Raw genomic sequence first — 20,503 nt, 5'->3', positions numbered from 1 at the left:
ACCATGTTTAACTTGAATTCACAACAGCTGGGCGGGAATGAGAATGGCTGAAAGCAGGATCATCATGGTTGATGAGCGCCTTTTGTCATGGAATGGGAACCCATCAGTGAGACATTAAGTAAAGTGGCCGGGGTTTCAGGCCATTGAAAGACAAAGAAAAGCTATCAAGCGACAGTCCAGTTGACAACGGAACAGGCACAGACTTGAGTTGTTTTTCAATTGGACAGCCTCAGGCGGGATGGACAGTTGGATTTTAAGCAGTCTTACAGGTATAAGAACAGCAGTTGCAAGCCAACTCTCTCTCTTCCCCTCTTCTACGCCTGCTTGCAAAACACAAGAACTAAATACTCCGTCTGGGATGGAGAGAAGAAACACCAGAGAGCCTCGCTACTTCAACAGGGAAGCTGATCTTGAGACTGGACTTGAATACCATAGATTGGTACGGAACCAGAAGATACGCCTCTTTGGGAGAAGCAGCGAGTAAGCCAGAGGGGTAATTGGTGAGCGTTTATCCCAGCCTACGCATCTTTAAGACCACCGCATAGTGTGAAAGGATGTTGTGTGCCCCAACCAAGCCTTAGGGGTTTTAGTGGGGACAGTTTTTCAGGGATCATAAGCGTACACACATTCTGTTGGACAGATCCAGTGGTGCAATTTTGTATCCGAGTAGGGGTGGTTTAGACGTGGGTGCTTCACATTAGGGGCCTGTTTAGACAGGCCAGACTGTGTGTTGTACTGTGTTTGTTTGTATTACACTACCAGGGTGTGTTTTTATTGGGTGCAGGTGCGTGCTTTAGCTTGAATAAAAGCATTGTGATGGTTGAAACCGAAAAGATCTGTTCACGACTATAATTCCGGAGTCTAGAACTATTGTAAGAGGGTTAATTCAAAACCACCACCACCTTGACTTGCCATTTATATACATAGAGGCTTTTAGGGTGAGGCGCAATGTCTTCAGCAGATCACTAGGTGAATAGGCTGGCCATTAGGCACATCTTGCGTCATTCACGGGAATCGATGGGCGATGAGTCTCTAATGAGCAGCCCTTGCAGCCACAACAGTGTCAGGCTGCCTCCTCCTCAGCTGAAGCTCCTCGTTGTCCTCCTGAGGTGGATCATGGATCCCTGCTGGTAATGGCTGGCCGCTCATGATGGCAAGTTGTGCAGCATGCAGCACATGACGGTGAAGATTGGCACTGTATCAAGTGAGAACTGAAATGCCCCTCCAGAGGGGTCAAGGCAGCGGAAACGCTGCTTCAGAACCCATAATGGCCCTGGTTGCAATATGGCTGGTGCTGTAGCGCTGCTCGGCAGGTGTGGTAGGATTGCGGAGGGGTGTCATCAGACAGGTGGCGAGACCATATCCGTTGTCGCCGATGAGCCAGACATGCCCTTCATGTGGTGGCTGGAACAGTCATGGCACACTGCTCTCCCACAAGATGAGCAGCTGCCAGGATAACGAGCATTGACAACGAGGATAATCTGCCTATGATCGCAGACCAGCTGAACGTTGAGGGAGTGTAGCCCTTTCGATTGTGAAACATCTCTCCATTGAGAGGCGGGGCCCACAATGCCACATGCCTACAATCAATGGCCCCCTGAACCATGGGGAAGCCCACTATCCTAGTGTACCCACAGGAGCGCTCATCCTGGCTCTCCCTGGACAGACTGAACTTTATGCAGTCCATGTATCAGCTGTAGAGAGCGCCGGTCGCCTAACAAATGCAACAATGTACTGCAAACTGCGAGATGTTGCATATATAGAAACATAGAAAATAGAAAATGGGTGCAGGAGTATGGCCTACAGGAGACTGGCAGAGCCGGTAGCATAGACATTGAGTGCTACTGTCACTTTCACTGACAGCGAGGTCCTGGTGCCGATGTCAGCTTCGGGTCTGTGTGCAGGAGGTGGCAGAGCTCGGTGATCACCTCCTTGCGGAACCGCAGACTTCTTATGCACTGTTCCTCGGACATATCAAGGCAAGAGTAATGCGCACGGTAATTGTTAAATATCGAATAACTCCACGAGGCTAAGTATGGTGAGCTAGTTCAGGCATGACCTTACTCCAGTTTATTTATTCTCAAAGTGAGGATTCAAAATGGCTGCCAACATTATATACCCGGCTTGCATGTGTCTGCCAGTGACCATTAGGACTCCAACAGTCGCACCCTCCGGTGGCAGGTAAAACCCAGTTAACATACATAACATCATTCCCCCCAAAGTCCTTGGTACAGGTTGTATTTACAAGTTGAGATGGTCTGGGGCCTTCCGCTCCCTGGTTGATTTTCTCAGTTTGAACCCAAGCTTGGGTGAGTTAGTAGGACTATTGCTGCATTGTGGAGGAGTCGGTCTGACAGGACTGTCGGGGATAGTAGGTTCGTCTTTGTGAATGACACAAGGGTCAATTGATGGTTGGATGTGTGTTGGCTGGTCGATGATGATGTCATCTTCAATTTGTTCTGGGTTGTCTGTGAATCGCAGTTTGGTTTAGTCAATGTGCCTCTTGCACGTTTGGCCATTTAACAGTTTGATTACAAACAGCCTGTTCCCCTCCTTGGCCAAAACCGTGCCAGCAACCCACTTTGGACCATGACCATAATTCAGGACAAATAGAGGGTCAGGGACAGCAATGTCACGTGATACAGTTGCGCGATCGTGGTACCATTGCTGCCATTGCCTTCTGGTTTCAACATGATCATTGAGATCCGGATGTACAAGGGAGAGCCTGGTTTTGAGGCCTCTCTTCATTAACAACTTGGCAGGAGGGACCCTGGAGAGCGAGTGGAGTCTCGTTCGGTAACTGAGCAGAACGCGGGACAAGTGGGTCTGTAAGGGAGCCGTGAGTCACGCGTTTTAGGCTCTGCTTAATGGTTTGGACAGCCCGCTCCGCTTGACTGTTAGACGTGAGTTTGAAAGGGGCAGACCTGACATGCTTGATGCCATTACGGGTCATAAACTCGTGGAACTCCGAACTGGTGAAATACGGTCCGTTGTCACTGACAAAGACATTGGGCAGGCCATGGATGGCGAACATGGCCCGGAGGTTTTCAATAGTGGCTGTGGACGTGCTGGATGACATGATTATGTATTCAATCCATTTGGAGTAAGCATCCACTACCACTAAAAACATTTTGCAGAAAAAGGGGCTGGCAAAGTCCATGTGGATCCTTGATCACGGTTTGGATGGCCATGACCACAGTCTCAGCGGAGCCTCCACAGGTGCGTTACTGAGTTGCATACAAGTGTTGCACTGATGAAGACGGAGTCAATGCCGGGCCACCAAACGTGAGGCCTTCATCATGACAATGCCTGGGTGGGTACTGTGTAAATCTCGCACAAAAGTTTCCCTGCCTTTTTTTGGCATAATAACACAATTACCCCATAACAGACAATCAGACTGAATAGACAATTCATCTTTGCGACGGCGATAAGGCTTAATTTCATCCTGCATTTCCCTGGGAGTGGCAGACCAATTTCCATTTAGGACACATCTTTTTACACTTGACAGTACAGGATCCTGGCTGGTCCAGGTCCTAATTTGGTGAGCCGTGATGGGTGACCCCTCGCTCTCGAAGGCATTCATGACCAGCAGCAAGTCTGCGGGCTGCGGCATTTCCACCCCGGTTGTGGGCAATGGTAGCCGGCTAAGCGCATCAGCAGTTTTCAGTGCCTGGTCTGTGGCGGATGACATAATCATAAACGGATAATGTCAGTGCCTATCTTTGGATGCGGGACGAGGCATTGGTGTTTGTACCTTTGCTCTCAGAAAACAATGAAATGAGCGGCTTGTGGTCTGTTTCAAGCTCAAACCGAAACCCAAACAGGTATTGGTGCATTTTCCTAACCTTATATACGCATGCTAAAGCCTCATTCTCTACCATAATATCGGCTCTTTCAGCCTTAGAGAGACTTCCGGATGTGTATGCAACTGGTTGGAGTTTTCCTGATACATTGGCTTGCTGAAGCACACAACCGACCCCATATGATGAGCCAACATTAAAGGCTTACATGGGTCATAGTTTACCGGTAATTTATTGGAATATAGCTGGTTCCTGGCCTTCTCAAAGACTCTGTCTTGAGATTTGCCCCAAACCCAGTCGTTACCCTTTCTCAACAACATGTGCAAGGGCTCTAGCAATGTGCTCAAACTAGGTAGAAAGTTACTGAAATAGTTGATGAAGACCCAGGAATGAACGTAGCTCCATCACACTCTCGGGTCTGGGTGCATTCTTGATGGCCTCTGTCTTCGAGTCCGTAGGCCTGATGCTGTCTGCTGCAATCTTTCTCCCCAGCAATTTGACTTCTGGTGCCATGAAAACACACTTGGAGTGTTTTAGCCTGAGTCCCACTCTGTCAGACAACGTAGAGCCTCTTCCAGGTTGAGCAGGTGTTCAGTGGCGTCGCGAACGGTGATCAGGATGTCATCTTGGAACACGGCGGTTCTCGGGATGGACTTCAGCAAACTCTCCATGTTTTTCTGAAATATGGCTGCCACCGAGTGAATTCCAAAAGGGCATTTGTGGTATATAAACGGTCCTTTGTGCGTGTTGATGCACGTCAGTTTTTTCGACGATTCGACCAGCTCCTGTGCCATGTAAGCGGCGGTCAGGTCCAATTTGGTGAACGACTTTCCCCCCCCCCCCGCTAGCATTGCAAACAGGTCGTCAGCCTTGGGTAACAGGTACTGATCCTGTATCGTGACTCAGTTGATCGTTATCTTGTAATCGCCGCACATCCTGACCGTGCCATCACTTTTCAACACCGGGACAATTGGACTGGCCCATTCGCTGAACTCGACTGATGATATGATTCCTTCCCGTTGAAGTCTATCCAGTTCAATCTCGGCCTTCTCCCTCATCATGTACGGAACCGCCTGGTGCTCCAGCAGGCACCGTCGGCCCGCAGGCAGAGGCTGCCGTTCGCGGGGCTTGCAGCGGGAGGAGCGGTGAATCGGCAGTTCCGGGAGCGCGACTTGCTCGGCGACATCTTGAGGGCCAGTGCTCCGAGGAGCGGGGCTCGTCCAGGATCGGCTGCGGCAGTGATGAGGTCGGCTCCGGAGGACGTGTGTGTGTGTGTGTGGCGGCTCCCGGGCAAAAAGATCAGCTGCGTGGGGTGCTCCGGAGGATGCGGCGGTGCGGGGGCCGGTGCGTTGCGGCTCCCGAGTGCGTTCAGAGTGTGGCGGCTCTCAAGAGAGAGTGAGGGCAGGCAGCAGCACAGCGAGTTCAAGATAGCGGCGAGTTTCATGGCAGCAGAGTTCTGCAGAGAGAGGCAGTCAGGCACCAGCAGAGCACCTAAAATGGCGGCGCCCAGTAGAAACCTCGTGGGAAAAACAAAATGGCGTCTTAAAAGGGAAATGTACCCGGGAGTCTTAAAGGGGCCTTACACCTTTGGCGGTCCCCACAAAGAGACTTTTGTAAGGACAAGAGTGAGTCAAAATGATTACTGTGATTTGTATGATGACGTGATTTATGACAAGAGCTAATATTTTGATGCTAAAATGATTACTGTGATTAAAACGATTGATATGATTGGTGAAAAGAGTTAATATCACAATGCACAGTTAAAAGGGTTAATGGATCTGTGACTAACATGACTAATGGATTAATGCGATTTCTGATTTTATGTGATTTATGCAATTGTTCAGCGGCTGCAGACAAGCCGCAAAGGTAACTATTTTCTGAGAACAGAGGCAATGCACTAGTTGCGATACCCTGTCTCAGCGCAGCCCATTACCTCAGGCAAAAAGGGGCAGTATGCCGTCACCATACCTCACCCAGTGGAGATGGGATTTAATAACTGTTCAATGTACCTGCAACCTTTTGATATAACTCTTCAACGCATCTCTATGTATCATACAAATGTACTGTCTATCTGTACTTGCTTTCTACTGGAGATTATGTTTGTGTACTTGTATCACCCATGTAAGGACTGCAAATACCACATGCTTGCACCGGATCGCAGACATAATCTCTACATGGGGGGGGAAGAGGGAAGTAGATGGTCATAGACTCACACTCACAAATCAACCAGGACGAACAAGGCCGAGGTTACCGGCAATTTGCTTGGTGCTGCAAGTCGAGGTCATAAATGCCCGGCTGATGTTGATGGCTGACTGTAGGTTCAGTAGATAGCAGCTTGTGAAGGAGACCCTCATGGCCAATCCCCATATCAAAGACGTCTCGCAATGCCTCGTTAAGGTGTGTGCCAAAATCGCACGGCGCCGCAAGTCTCCTGATGTCCGCAGCATATTTTGTGACATCCTAGCCCTCAGGTCTGCAGTGGTGGTAGAATTTGTGCCGTGAGGATGCTCTTCTTCAGTTTCAGTTGGTTACGAATGAGTTCAATCAGCTGCTCATATGACTTGTCCTTGGCGCTAGCGGGTGCCAGCAAATCCCTGACGAGACGGTAAACCTCATCGCCACAACTGGACAGCAATATCGCCTTACGCTTCTCTATCAGTGCGTTCGTGTTCCCTATCAGGTCGTTTGCTATAAAATAGTACTCGAGCCTTTCCGTAAAGGCATCCCAGTCATTACCTTCTGTGAAATCCTTTAACGTGCCCAAAGTAGCCATGATTACGTGAAGAGCTTGTCCGTGTCCTCATCGCCAATTTGTAATGTAATGGAGGAGGCGGGAGCTCGGAGCAGCGCGAGTCCGGGGTCGGCGAGAGGCCTATAAAGGCCAGCGGGAGTCGAGCAGTCAGTCGAGGAGGCGGGAGCTCGGAGCAGCGCGAGTCCGGGGTCGGTGAGAGGCCTATAAAGGCCAGCGGGAGCTCGGAGCAGTCAGTCGAGGAGGCGGGAGCTCGGAGCAGCGTGAGTCCGGGGTCGGTGAGAGGCCTATAAAGGCCAGCGGGAGCTCGGAGCAGTCAGTCGAGGAGGCGGGAGCTCGGAGCAGCGCGAGTCCGGGGTCGGCGAGAGGCGTACCGGTGCAGCTACAGGGAGAAGGCAAAAAAACAAAGGTGACGTCACAGCCTAGGGGGTAAGTGATTGGCTGGTGATTGGTGAGTAGTTTTTCTTTTTCTTCTTATATTGGTCAGTAACTTTTAACATTGTTATTACCAGTTTAAGTGTATCTAAGGGTTAAGTCATGGCAGGAGAGCTCGGTCGGGTGTTATGCTCCTCCTGTACCATGTGGGAACTCAGGGACACTTCCAGTGTCCCTGACGACTATGTGTGCGGGAAGTGTATCCGCCTCCAGCTCCTGACGGTCCGCGTTACGGAATTGGAGCTGAAGGTGGATTCACTCTGGAGCATCCACGATGCTGAGAATGACGTGAGTATCACGTGTAGTGAGTTGGTCTTACCGCAGGGAAAGGGTCCACAGCCAGATAGGGAATGGAAGACCAACAGGAAGAGTAGAGCAAGGAAGGTAGTGCAGGGGTCCCCTGCGGTCATCCCCCTGCAAAACAGATACACCGCTTTGGGTACTGTTGAGGGGAATGACTCATCAGGGGAGGGCAGCAGCAGCCAAGTTCATGGCACCGTGGCTGGCTCTGCTGCACAGGAGGGCAAGAAAAAGAGTGGGAGAGCGATAGTGATAGGGGATTCAATTGTGAGGGGAATAGATAGGCGTTTCTGCGGCCGCAACCGAGACTCCAGGATGGTATGTTGCCTCCCTGGTGCAAGGGTCAAGGATGTCTCGGAGCGGGTGCAGGACATTCTGAAATGGGAGGGAGAACAGCCAGTTGTCGTGGTGCACATTGGTACCAACGACATAGGCAAAAAAAGGGATGAGGTCCTACGAAACGAATTTAAGGAGCTAGGAGCTAAATTAAAAAGTAGGACCTCAAAAGTAGTAATCTCGGGATTGCTACCAGTGCCACGTGATAGTCAGAGTAGGAATCGCAGGATAGCGCAGATGAATACGTGGCTTGAGCAGTGGTGCAGCAGGGAGGGATTCAAATTCCTGGGGCATTGGGACCGGTTCTGGGGGAGGTGGGACCAGTACAAACCGGACGGTCTGCACCTGGGCAGGACTGGAACCAATGTCCTAGGGGGAGTGTTTGCTAGTGCTGTTGGGGAGGATTTAAACTAATATGGCAGGGGGATGGGAACCAATGCAGGGAGACAGAGGGAAACAAAAAGGAGCCAAAAGCAAAAGACAGAAAGGAGATGAGGAAAAGTGTAGGGCAGAGAAACCCAAGGCAAAAAACAAAAAGGGCCACTGTACAGCAAAATTCTAAAAGGACAAAGGGTGTTAATAAAACAAGCCTGAAGGCTTTGTGTCTTAATGCAAGGAGTATCCGCAATAAGGTGGATGAATTAATTGTGCAAATAGATGTTAACAAATATGATGTGATTGGGATTACGGAGACGTGGCTCCAGGATGATCAGGGCTGGGAACTCAACATTCAGGGGTATTCAACATTCAGGAAGGATAGAATAAAAGGAAAAGGAGGTGGGGTAGCATTGCTGGTTAAAGAGGAGATTAATGCAATAGTTAGGAAAGACATTAGCTTGGATGATGTGGAATCTATATGGGTAGAGCTGCAGAACACCAAAGGGCAAAAAACGTTAGTAGGAGTTGTGTACAGACCTCCAAACAGTAGTAGGGATGTTGGGGAGGGCATCAAACAGGAAATTAGGGGTGCATGCAATAAAGGTGTAGCAGTTATAATGGGTGACTTTAATATGCACATAGATTGGGCTAGCCAAACTGGAAGCAATACGGTGGAGGAGGATTTCCTGGAGTGCATAAGGGATGGTTTTCTAGACCAATATGTTGAGGAACCAACTAGGGGGGAGGCCATCTTAGACTGGGTGTTGTGTAATGAGAGAGGATTAATTAGCAATCTCATTGTGCGAGGCCCCTTGGGGAAGAGTGACCATAATATGGTGGAATTCTGCATTAGGATGGAGAATGAAACAGTAATTTCAGAGACCATGGTCCAGAACTTAAAGAAGGGTAACTTTGAAGGTATGAGGCGTGAATTGGCTAGGATAGATTGGCGAATGATACTTAGGGGGTTGACTGTGGATGGGCAATGGCAGACATTTAGAGACCGCATGGATGAAGTACAACAATTGTACATTCCTGTCTGGCGTAAAAATAAAAAGGGGAAGGTGGCTCAACCGTGGCTATCTAGGGAAATCAGGGATAGTATTAAAGCCAAGGAAGTGGCATACAAATTGGCCAGAAATAGCAGCGAACCTGGGGACTGGGAGAAATTTAGAACTCAGCAGAGGAGGACAAAGGGTTTGATTAGGACAGGGAAAATGGAGTACGAGAAGAAGCTTGCAGGGAACATTAAGGCGGATTGCAAAAGTTTCTATAGGTATGTAAAGAGAAAAAGGTTGGTGAAGACAAACGTAGGTCCCCTGCAGTCAGAATCAGGGGAAGTCATAACGGGGAACAAAGAAATGGCGGATCAATTGAACAAGTACTTTGGTTCGGTATTCACTAAGGAGGATACAAACAACCTTCCGGATATAAAAGGGGTCAGAGGGTCTAGTAAGGAAGAGGAACTGAGGGAAATCTTTATTAGTCGGGAAATTGTGTTGGGGAAATTGATGGGATTGAAGGCCGATAAATCCCCAGGGCCTGATGGCCTGCATCCTAGAGTACTTAAGGAGGTGGCCTTGGAAATAGCGGATGCATTGACAGTCATTTTCCAACATTCCATTGACTCTGGATCAGTTCCTATGGAGTGGAGGGTAGCCAATGTAACCCCACTTTTTAAAAAAGGAGGGAGAGAGAAAACAGGGAATTATAGACCGGTCAGCCTGACCTCAGTAGTGGGTAAAATGATGGAATCAATTATTAAGGATGTCATAGCAGTGCATCTGGAAAATGGTGACATGATAGGTCGAAGTCAGCATGGATTTGTGAAAGGGAAATCATGCTTGACAAATCTTCTGGAATTTTTTGAGGATGTTTCCAGTAAAGTGGACAAAGGAGAACCAGTTGATGTGGTATATTTGGACTTTCAGAAGGCTTTCGACAAGGTCCCACACAAGAGATTAATGTGCAAAGTTAAAGCACATGGGATTGGGGGTAGTGTGCTGACGTGGATTGAGAACTGGTTGTCAGACAGGAAGCAAAGAGTAGGAGTAAACGGGTACTTTTCAGAATGGCAGGCAGTGACTAGTGGAGTGCCGCAAGGTTCTGTGCTGGGGCCCCAGCTGTTTACATTGTACATTAATGATTTAGACGAGGGGATTAAATGCAGTATCTCCAAATTTGCGGATGATACTAAGTTGGGTGGCAGTGTGAGCTGCGAGGAGGATGCTATTAGGCTGCAGAGTGACTTGGATAGGTTAGGTGAGTGGGCAAATGCATGGCAGATGAAGTATAATGTGGATAAATGTGAGGTTATCCACTTTGGTGGTAAAAACAGAGAGACAGACTATTATCTGAATGGTGACAGATTAGGAAAAGGGAAGGTGCAACGAGACCTGGGTGTCATGGTACATCAGTCATTGAAGGTTGGCATGCAGGTACAGCAGGCGGTTAAGAAAGCAAATGGCATGTTGGCCTTCATAGCGAGGGGATTTGAATACAGGGGCAGGGAGGTGTTGCTACAGTTGTACAGGGCCTTGGTGAGGCCACACCTGGAGTATTGTGTACAGTTTTGGTCTCCTAACTTGAGGAAGGACATTCTTGCTATTGAGGGAGTGCAGCGAAGGTTCACCAGACTGATTCCCGGGATGGCGGGACTGACCTATCAAGAAAGATTGGATCAATTGGGCTTGTATTCACTGGAGTTCAGAAGAATGAGAGGGGACCTCATAGAAACGTTTAAAATTCTGACGGGTTTAGACAGGTTAGATGCAGAAAGAATGTTCCCAATGTTGGGGAGGTCCAGAACCAGGGGTCACAGTCTGAGGATAAGGGGTAAGCCATTTAGGACCGAGATGAGGAGAAACTTCTTCACCCAGAGAGTGGTGAACCTGTGGAATTCTCTACCACAGAAAGTAGTTGAGGCCAATTCACTAAATATATTCAAAAGGGAGTTAGATGAAGTCCTTACTACTCGGGGGATCAAGGGTTATGGCGAGAAAGCAGGAAGGGGGTACTGAAGTTTCATGTTCAGCCATGAACTCATTGAATGGCGGTGCAGGCTAGAAGGGCTGAATGGCCTGCTCCTGCACCTATTTTCTATGTTTCTATGTTTCTATGTAGCATTCAAATCACTGACTCCACACAGTCTGGTGTTGTAGTAACTGCTGTGACCTTGGTCCTTTATTGTGTAACTCCAGAGTGCCCCTCAGGTGAGGTGGGCAGCCTTTTATACTCTATCTCGCAGGTACTTTCGGGTCTCTCACCACAGTGCCCCTTGTGGCGCACCATTGTAACTATACATTTAATGTACATGGACAATACATCGCAATGGCGGGTCTTGCATCGGGCCTAGGTGGATCTGCACCTTGGCTCCCGTGAAGTTGCCGATGCTTGGTTCAAACAAAGAGGGAAACTTGCTCAGCACTTGAGCACACTGATGATAAGGCTTTAATATCGTTCCAGTTCCATTTAATTTTCTCAAGCCAACTCCTGCCGAACAGCGTTGGGCCATTGCCTGGAATGATCCACAACGATAAATCATGCACAGCTCCATCGTATGATACTTTTACTGCCGCGTTGCCAATGACTGGTATGAGCTCTTAGGTGTAGGTACGCAGCTTCGCATTGATTGGGATCAGTTTAGGTCTTTTTGCCTTAGTGTCCCACAGCTTTTCGAAAGCCCTCTGGTTCATTATTGACTGACTCGCACTGTGTCCAATTCCATGGATACTGGAACTCCATTTAATTTAACTTCCAGCATTATCAGAGGACTTTTGGTAAAAGAATGTACCCCATACACTTCTTCGTCCTGTACCTCGGGTTGAGTTGCTAGTGCTGCTTGATCCACGCTGGATCGATCATCCTCAGCCACGTGGTGTGTCGCAGCACGCTTGCTCGGTTGCGGACACATTCGCTGAAGGTGCCCCATTGTTGCAAAGCCTTTGCACATTAATTGATTGAATCGGCATTGATGGCTCAATGATAGCTCCTGCAATGCCAACAAGGCAAGATTTGATTCACCCCCAATGGCGGATTTTGAGCAGTTACAGGTCGTACGAATGTGGACGAGTAGGCCCTGCCATGTGCAGCTCTGCCTGCCACTGATATTATTTTATGCCCAGTACTTGCCAGTGAGTTTCGATACTGGGAAGATATCTGTTTCGAGTTTTCGTCCGTGGGCATGCATGCCAGGGCAATCGTGATGGCCTTGCTCAGGTCTAGAGATTCTGCAGCCAGCAGCTTTCGAAGGATGACCTCGTGGCCCATGCCAAGCACGAAAAAGTCCCGTAGCATTTCCTCAAACGCAGCTCTGAAGTTGCACGGCCCAGCGAGACGTCTCAGGTCGGTGACAAATTCCGCCAAGTCCTGGCCCTCGGAGCGATTGTATGTATAGAAACGATACCTCGCCATGACGATGCTTCCCTTCAGTTTAAAGTGGTTCCGAACCAGCGTACACAATTCATCGTAAGCCTTATCCATTGGTCGAGCCGATGAGAGTAGATTCTTGATAAGGCCATAAATTTTTGACCCACAAATGGTGAGGAGAACCGCCCTGTGCTTAATTGTGTTATCGATTCCTTCCAATCTGCTGGCTACGAAGTATTGGTCGAGGCAATCAATGAAATCCTCCCAGTCTTCCCCTTCCACAAACCTCTCCAAAATTCCAACAAACACGGTTGCGTGAAAGTTCGTATTTTTAACTCGTCACCAATTGTTAAGTATCGAATAACTCCACGAGGCTAAGTACAGTGAGCTAGTTCAGGCATGACCTTATTCCAGTTTATTTATTCTCAAAGTGAGGATTCAACATGGCTGGCAACATTATATACCCGGCTTGCATGTGTCTGCCAATGACCATTAGGGCTCCGACAGTCGCACCCTCCGGTGGCAGGTAAAACCCAGTTAACATACGTAACAGTAAACTCTGCGTCTGTATGGCCTCTTGTCCCGAGGTCTGGGACCTTTCCTCTGGCGTGGACCCACGTTGACCTGAAGCCACCTCTGTAGCCGGCGCCTTTCGAGTCTTCGCCACAGGACGACGTGGTTTGCCATCATTGCTCCCATTAAGTTGCAGAAGGTAGCCGCGATGTGCTAGTCGCCAATGGATCCGACCTGAAACCCACCAATCTGTGTGAAATGCTAGTTGTGAAGCTGAGTAGTCGCAGCAGGCCAACACCGACACACTCTGCGAGGAGAGAACGCAGCTCTGACCGAGACCTCTGTGGTCCGGCTACAACTCCCTTTAAATACTGCCCCAGGATCGTTACTACAACTTGCGAACGCCAACTTTTTGTGGCGTGTTTCTGCCAGCCGGTAAGTGAGGCGGCAGAAGTGAATTTGGCGAGACCGGTGCCAAGGAGGCTTTGCACATGTACTGAGGTCAGGATTTCCACGGCGGTAATCAGCGAGGCAGCAAATCTTTACGCTCTTGAAAGGACAACCGAATTTTCCATCAGTGGCATCCCCACCTAATGTCGCCGTCCAGCTGTTCACGCCCCATTGCCGCCTCACTCAGGCAGTATCAGCTGGCAGTAGCAACGGAATTTCAACCCCAATGTGTTTTCATTGGGATAAGTCGCGTTTAGTTGAAGTTGGCTCTATTTCAAGATAGTTTATATCATGCATAGACAATTCGTACATTGCTGGGAGCCTGAATACAACATCAAATATGACTGAATGAGTAAGGAGTAAACATCAGAGAGAAACTATCTTCAATTGTTTTGTAGTCAGTCAAACAAACGTGCAAAGTTGATTATGAATGTGCTTGATTTGCATCTCAAAAGCAGCCACGGTTTTGATGCTCATTATAATGTTCAGTTTTAATGCAGAAAGATCCTGGAAACTTGGAATTTGTTGAAACTTAATGAAAACTAATTGTCACGGCAGCATTTCATTATATCAGGAACAAATTGTTTGAACATCTGACCATACCACTCTCCCAGATCAGCCATGATCTTATTGAATGGCGGAGCAGGCTCGAGGGGCCAAATGGCCGACTCCTGCTCCTATTTCTTATGTTCTTATATTTTCCTCCCCTTTGTTCAGATGCTGGACAGGAGCAAGAAGAAAAAGATGGCCAAAAGACTAAGAAAGATTACTGAGAGAAAGAGCCTGCTCCGCCATTCAATAAGATCATGGCTGATCTGGGAGAGTGTTATAATCAGATGCTCAAACAATTTGATCCTGATATAATGATATAATGTCAGGTGAAGATCACAGGCAGCTGGACAGAAGTTATTTTTCAACTGACAACATTTATTTAAAAATAATAAAAATTAAAATTTAACAAAGTCGACTGGGGCGGCGTGGGTTCGGGGTGAAGCTGGAGTGGCGACCCTTGACTTGTTGCCCTCTGATCTGAGGTTTCCCAGTCAACCTTTTGTTATACTAAGAGAAAAACTGAGTCAGGAGGGTTATGAAAGTCCCACTCCAGCCTGAGGAGCGCACACCAGCAGTGAGGCGTCTTGCCTGTGCCAATGTGCTTCGCCTACCTTGCTCACGGTGCTCCATCTATTAAAATCAATGGATGGAAATTCAGGGCCGTGTGACCATGATTTTCTGATAAAACGTTGGCAAAAGTGAGGTACCATCCCACAGGTGCATACTCAGATTTGACAGGTATAATGTCACCTGTGGCTCAGTGGGTAGCACCCTCACCTCTGAATCAGAAGGTTGTGGGTTCAAGTTCCACTTCAGAGAATTGAGCTTAAAAATCCAGGCTGATAATCCAGTGCAGTGCTGAGGGAGTGCTGCACTGTCGGAAGTGCTGTCTTTCAGGTGGACGTAAAAGATCCCATGGCCCTATTTGAAGAAGAGCTGGAGTGTCCTTCCTGGTGTGCTGAGCAAAATATATCACTCAACCAACATTACTAAAACAGATTATCTGGCCATTATCATATTACTGATTGTGGGACCTTGCTGTGCACAAATTGGCTGCTGCATTTCCTATATTACAAAAGTACTTTATAGCCTGTAAAGAACTTTGGAACGTCCTGATAATGTGAAAGGCACTATATAAAAACAAGTCTTTCTTTCTTTACTCAGAAAAATGTATCCCTCCCCCACTAGCAAGTTGTGTAGGTTTAATATGTTTATCTTCCCACTCTTTCTATAGATGCTGACTGATGGGTCCATGGATGCCAGGCATCTGCCAATACCTTGCTTAAGGTGCCATTCCCCATGTCAGAGACTGGACATTGAGCATTGTAGGCTGCTCGTCTGTGGAGGTCCATGGCAGCTGAGCCTGATCTCAGCCTATGTCCACACAGACGCACCTTCCAGTAGGAGTCAATGGAGTGATCAGAAGCAGCAATTTTGCCTGATTTTGTTTTCCCTCTTACTTTAAGGTCAACTGTAGCTGACATCAGCCAACTCAGCACAGACCAGGGACTGAAGCTGGGATCTCCATGGCTAGTTAACAGAGTGCTTCCAACTGGGCCATCACAGAAACATGTGTCAGTAGACCACTCAAGCTAGATGGGTTTTTCAGCGCATTGTAAATAGCTGGGAAATTTCTTGAACCTGGTCCCACTGCAGCACTGTAACTTCACCGACTCTAAACCACGGCAAAGCCAGAGCAGCTCCGAGGAATTTCAAGGCCAAATAATTTTTTTCTTTATTAAACATCGTGGAGTAGAGCTGCCGCTCGTTTCCACTAGCAATGTCAGCACACTGCAGGCAAAATTGATCAGACCAGCGCAAAAGAGCAGGGAATTTTACACATAAGTGAGTTACGCAACAAAACCACGTACATTCGTGTTTTCCTCGAGCTTTTACACTGGTTTAAGATTCAGTTCACTCGGATCAGGCCCGGCCCCCAAAACTGGCCACGCCCCCAGGTGGAAATTGCGAGCTATCACGGATTCTGGTGGTGATGGAAGGCTCTCCAAATTGTGCTCATTTTCTATTGCCGCACAAGCACATTTTTAAAGTTTTTCATATCAAAAAAATATGTAATTTACTAAAAAAATGACTAATGTACACCAATAAAACTATTAAACGTTTCAGTATGGGTTTTTTTAAAGTCATTTTCAGTGGTTTTACATTAGGTTACTCGTAGGTGGAGGACGGGGTCACTCTTGTTAAAAATACTTATTTTTTGGGTGATAAACCCATTTTTAGCTGCATTAATAAAACTGCACCCGGTTACCACTCTTAAATACATCAAGGAATACTTTTTAATGGAAAAAAATAAACAATTGCGTTCTGTTACGCTGCCCGATTGGTTCATTGAAGATTTTACGTTTGTGATTATGCAAATGAATTTAGCAGAAACTTGAACTGAAACCTAACCAGCAGAATTTCACGTGCATTTTGTATGCAATTTCCCAATCGCGCCCAAAGCGGACACACTATCCCGGTGTTACTATAACTACACTGTACTGTGCTGAGAGTAAGAGATGTAAGGCAGGAGACAATGAATACTTTAATGAGTAAGAACAGTTTGATGGGCTCTGCACACAACGGTGCCACAAAGCCATATTACAGAGCGTGTATTGTCGAGCAATTTTAGACATGACATAATTTTATGGATGAAAGAATGTTGTTCATTGTCACTTGGTTGAAAAGATTCCCTTCCTACTGTATAATTAATGAGACTTGGCTCCCACTCCATGGTTACTGATGACAATTATTACAAGCTGCTGTTGGAAAGGCGGAGGCGAGGAGAAGAGTGGGGGCAGTAATTGCAGTTTTTATGTGAAACTGAAGGGAAGCCAATCAATTGCAGGAGAAATTCCAGCAATTTTCAATTCCTGTGAGATTTGTGCAAATTTGCTGCAATTACTCACACGCCTCTCAGTTTTAATTAATAGGTTGTCGTTTGGTGTGATTGTGTGTGTTTGTTGGTTCAGCAATAGAATTACAGGTTTATAAGATAACAGCCCTTCCTTAAACAAATCCCAAACTATCCGCAGTGAAACCTGCTCGGTATATAATCAAATGCTGTACAATAGTGCCATGTGTGCAATTGTGATGGAAGTAAATTACGAATGTTGTCACCCAGTTGGTTTCTCAGAGTCAGAAACGTTATAATCAGAGTTGTGAGAGCAAAATCTGACCAGAAGCTCATTTTTGTCTGTGCCAACTATTGCATACAAGAGGATTCCAGTGTCTCTGGTGAGCCTATCTTTGCTCAAACCTGTAATAGTCCTTAATTAGTTCTCTCAGAATAGCACTTCCCTCACTTGGGACTTCAAAAGGTCCAGACAATGTAAAAAAAATATCAATTTATTCAGTAAAAATTAGGCTTTAAGAGTTTCATTAATACCCAGCCATATTAAAAATCTTGGGCATTACAAGTGGAGTAATAATAACAAATAATAAATTTGTGCCTGTCCACGTCATCACTGAGCCAGCTATCCCTGTTATTCGGAGGTGAACTTCCACTGCAGTTATTGATCTGAGGCAGGTGGAGTTTTCAGACAGGCCGAGAACCCTGTTTACCCCACTCAGCGCCTGTCTTCACTGGAACTTGCAAGGGGTGATTCCACGACCCAGGGTTCCCAGCGGGGAGCTATGCTGTCACGGCACAATGATCGGAGAATCAGAACTATGGTGTGGTGGCCTTATTTCTCACCCATGCTCCCTATGGGTGTGGCTCCTGCTGGGAGTATATCATTCTCTACGAACCTGCCCCCGCCACACAGTAGTGCCCCCCCCCCCCCCCGATTATCAAGATCCACGATGAGGCCTTGGACAATGTGGACCACTTTCCATACCTCAGGAGCCTATTGTCAACAAGGGCAGACGTTGATGATGAAGTCCAACACCGTCTTCAGTGTGCCAGTGCAGCCTTCGGTCGCCAGAGTGTTTAAAGACCAAGACTTCAAACCCGGCACCAAGTTCATGGTCTACAAAGCAGTAGTGATACCCGTCCTCCTATATACTTCAGAGACATGGACTATGTACAGCAGGCATCTCAAAGCACTGGAGAAGTACCACCAATGCTGCCTCCGCAGGATCCTGCAAATCCATTGGCAGGATAGGCACACCAACGCCAGTGTTCTTGCTCAGGCCCACAACCCCAGTATGAAAGCATTGACCATGCTCGATCAGCTCTGATGGACGGGCCACATCGTCCGCATGCCCGATACTAGACTCTCAAAACAAGCGCTCTACTCAGAGCTCGGACACAGCAAACAAGTCCCAGGTGGGCAGAGGAAATGCTTCAAGGACACCGTCAAAGCCTCCTTGAAAAAGTGCAACATCCCCACCAACACCTGGGAATCCCTGGCTCATGATTGCTCAAAGTGGAGGAGAAGCATCCAGGTGGTGTCGAACACCTCGAGTCTCTTCACCAGGAGCACACGGAAGCATAAGCGCCAACAGCGGAAGGAGCGCGCGGCAACCGAGGCACCCCACCTACCCATCCATTTAACCACCACCAGCCCCACCTGTGACAGAGACTGTAGATCCCACATTGGTCTCATCAGTCACCTGAGAACTCACTTTAGTGTGGAAGCAAGTCATCCTCAACTCCGAGGGACTGCCTAAGAAGAAATATCATTGTCGATCGACCCTTAACTGCTCTGTTCAGGGGAACTCTCGCTCCATATCAAGCCTGCACACAGCTGTCTCCCGAAAGTGAAAAATGCAAACCTTTAGAGAATGTGGGGAAGGATAACCCTCCTCTCGAAGTTTAGACTGAGGTCGGGTGAGTTTACTAAGTGTCCACAGGGTCCAACGGGGCACTTTGCAAACCAGGTTTAACACTGCCAGGTGGTGCCAATCGGAGGTGGTGTGATGCCGCTGACTCCAACAAGCCTCATTCCGCTTTACACAATCAGTTTAGCAGCAAGGTGAATCCGAAATCATTTCCACCATTAAAGCCGCCGGGAGGCAAACGGAAAACAAAAGATAATGCGATCCTGCCATTAGGTTCAGCGGGACCTCCGGGACCCCGGCCTTGCTGGGTCCTTTGACCGTTTCCGGACCTCCCCACACCCTCCCCATAAATATCAGGGTCTAAGCTTCTCTTTTCCCTCCTGTATCATGTTGCTGGATATAACAGGATTTGATGAACTCCTTGTTGTTACTTTTTCTCTTTTGAGAGCTCGGGGAGCATTTAAAAAAAGAGAAGGCAAAGGAAGAAAAACATATATTCAAATATCTCGAGAAAGATAGAAGAAAAGTGTCATTCAATGTTAAAAGGAAACTAGATTAAGTACATGAGGCAGAAAAGGAAGAGAAGGCTCTGCTAATAAGGTGAGATGAAGTCTTCTTCATCTTCTTCTTAGGCAGTCCTATGGAGTTGAGGATGACTTGCTTTCTCACTAAAATGAATTCTGAGGTGATTGATGAGACCAATGCAGGATCTACAGTCTCTGTCACAGGTGGGGCAGATGGTGGTTGGAGGGACGGGTGGGTGGGGTGCTTGATTTGTCGTACGCTCCTTCCTCTGTTTGTACTTGGCTTCCGCGTGCTCCCAGTGAAGAGACTCGAAGTGTTCGGTGCCTTCTCGGATGCTCCTCCTCCACTTTGAGTGGTCTTGGGCCAGGGATTGTCAACAGTTGGTGGGACTGTTGCATTTTTTCAAGAAGGCTTTGAGGGTGTCCTTGAAGCTTTTTCTCTGCCCTCCTGGGGCTCACCTGCCGTGATGTAGCTCTGAGTAGAGCGCTTGTTTCGGGAGTCTAGCATCGGGCACGCGGACAATGTGGCCCGCCCACCGGAGCTGGTTGAGCATGGTCAATGCCTCGATGCTGGGGATGTTGGCCTGAGAAAGAACACTGATGTTGGTGCGCCTATCCTGCCAATTAATTTGCAGGATTTTGCGAAAGCAGCGTTGGTGGTACTTCTCCATTGCTTTGAGGTGCCTACTGTACATAGTCCATGTCTTGGAACCATATAGGAAGGTGGGTATCATTACTGCTCTGTAGACCATGAGCTTGGTGCCAGGTTTAAGATCCTGGTCTTCAAACGCTCTTTTCCTCAGGTGGCCAAAGGCTGCACTGGCGCACTGAAGGCGGTGTTGGACTTCATCATCGATGTCTGCCCTTGCTGATAGTAAGCTCCCAAAGTATGAAAAGTGGTCCACATTGTCCAAGGTCTCTTTGTGGATCTTGATAACCGGGAGCAGTAATGTGTGGTGGGGGCAGGTTGATAGAGGACCTTTGTCATACTGATGTTTAATGTGAGGCCCAGACTCTCGTACGCTTCAGTGAAGGTGTCAATGATGGTTTGGAGTTCGGACTCTGAGTGTGCACAAACGCAAGCGTCGTCTGCATAGTGTAATTCAATAACAGGTTGGAGCAACCTTGGATCTGGACTGGAGGTGTCGGAGGTTGAACAATCCCCGCTTGTCCTGTAGAATAGCTCCACTCTAACGGGGAGCTTGTTAAGGGTGAGATGAAGCATTGCAGCGAGAAAGATTGAGAAGAGCGTTGGTGCGATGACACAGCCTTGCTTGACACCGGCCTGCACTTGTATTGGGTCTGTGGTGGATCCGTTGGTAAGAATCACGGAGATAAAGTAGGGTGAAAGAAGATTTATGTGGAGCATAAAT

Source organism: Pristiophorus japonicus, chromosome 7 (genome assembly GCF_044704955.1).
Source record: "Pristiophorus japonicus isolate sPriJap1 chromosome 7, sPriJap1.hap1, whole genome shotgun sequence".
Classification (NCBI taxonomy): domain Eukaryota; kingdom Metazoa; phylum Chordata; class Chondrichthyes; family Pristiophoridae; genus Pristiophorus; species Pristiophorus japonicus.
This window is presented reverse-complemented; position numbering follows the sequence as displayed.